Source organism: Petaurus breviceps, unplaced genomic scaffold (assembly GCF_028583685.1).
Source record: "Petaurus breviceps papuanus isolate PSGF00001 unplaced genomic scaffold, PetGlider_PUasm1.0 218, whole genome shotgun sequence".
NCBI lineage: Eukaryota > Metazoa > Chordata > Mammalia > Diprotodontia > Petauridae > Petaurus > Petaurus breviceps.
The window spans coordinates 9570703-9572669 of NW_027185872.1; positions in this window are offsets into that span (position 1 = coordinate 9570703).

Here is a 1967-nt window from a genome sequence, read left to right on the forward strand (position 1 = left end):
AGAAGAAGCTATACAAGGACACTCTCAGGGTCTCTCTCAAGAACTTTGGAATTGATAGTATCACATGGGAGACACTGGCACAGGACTGCATAGCATGGTGTGTCCTCATGAGAGAAGGTGCTGAGCTTTGTGAGAAAAGCAGAATTGAGACAGCTCAAAGGATGCAGAGATTTGGAGAAGCCACCCAAATGTTCACGTGGACTATTTGTGTCCTACTGGTGGCAGAGCATTCCGAGCTTGTATTGCTCTGATTGGCCACAGTGGGACACACTGACCCTTGACCCCAACATAGTGATGTAATTTTGGTCCTCTTCTGGAATGAAATACACCAACCATATGAAGACCATTCCCGCCCTCTCTGGGATTTGGACTCACTTCCTCTGGCTTCCCTGGGTCTCTGGCAGAGCTGCCTTCCTGATTCTGTCTTCTTCAGGGATAGTGACCCTACCACCAGAAGCACCTCCCATATCCAGGTAGTCCAGTCCAAACCAGTGCTAAAGACTCCCTAGCAAGACTGCCTTTCACAACTTAACTTTGTGGTCCTGGATGTCCAGGTCCAGGTCTGGGATGACCTGGGATCCTCATGGGTCTCCCATGGCTTGGTGGACATTGTGTCATGCAAAGAAGCTAATGGGGCTTCATTTCATGGGGTATGGGGAGGTCCTGCTCCTGCCCCACCCCCACCCTGACCAGTCCCATTCATTGCCTCCCAGCTCCTTCCAGGGGCAGCTTCGTGGCTCTGTTGATAGGATGCCCAGTAAGGAGCCAGGAATATCTGAATTCAAACCTGGTCTCAGACACTGCCTAGCTGTGTGACCCTGGGCAAGTCACTTCACCCTGTTTGCCTCAGTTCCTCATCTGTAAAATGAGCTAGAGAAGGATGTGGCAAACCACTCCAGTGTGATCTCTGTCAAGAAAACTCCAAATGGGGTCAGAGAGAGTCAGACATAATTGAACAAAACAAGCCCTATACAGAGTGCTTCCAATGGCTTCACTAAAAATCCACACACTGTTAGCAGGCATTCAATCCTGATTCTTCGCTTTTCTCAGGTTGTCATTTTCATCCTGACAATGACTGGCTTTTAAGTCACTAAACAATACCCCAAACCCAGTCCTAAAAAGAGGCTGATTATGATTTCAGGGTTACTGACAAAGATTACTGACTACTGGACAGTGCTTGTCTTGGTCTCTTTTCTGGGGGCTGAGTTAGGTGGCATGGAGCCCAGGAGGGGGAATGGTGGTTACAGCAAAGTCAATAGGAAAGTCAACGTGTCAACATTGAGCTTCACTAGTGGAAAAGGAGGTAGAGACACCAGTGGGGTAGCAGGATTTGGCCCCATGGGGAACAAATAGCAGTGGCTAGCTGTCCCCCCAAAGCCCTGTATCCTGGGCATTTGCCCACCCTGTTTTGTTAGGGCAGCCCAACAAGGCTCTTACCCAAACAACCCATCAACAGTCACTGGCACCCACCATGTGCAGTGGCAGGAATAATAATAATAAACTAGTGGCAGGAACTGTTGCCTGCTCTGGGTGCAGAGTCTACAAGGGAAAAAAGGCATCAGCTCCTGCCCCTGGTTTATCAGGCAAACAAGCCCACAGAAGGAAGTAAACACAAATTATGTGCTAAGCAATTCTGTTTGAGGGGAAACATTATGGGAGGCTGGGCTAAGGACGATGCGCCTGAGCATTACAAAAAGTGCCCCCCAAGAAGCCATGAGAGCAGAATCTTAAGAACGATCAGTTCAGCTTTAAAAGCGCCGTGGAGGTGGAGCCCATTTTCGGTCTAATGTCAGGGAGTTCTGGCCCCGAGCTCTTCCTACTGGTAGCCGGTCCATTCATGGGCTCAGAGGGAGCCAGTGCAGTGAGCTAGGAACAGCAGCCCAAGAAAACGCCCTGGCGAGTGTCTTTACATTTCTTTAGATAACCCTTAAGACTTGTCCTTAGTGAAAGAAACAGAACTTAGAACC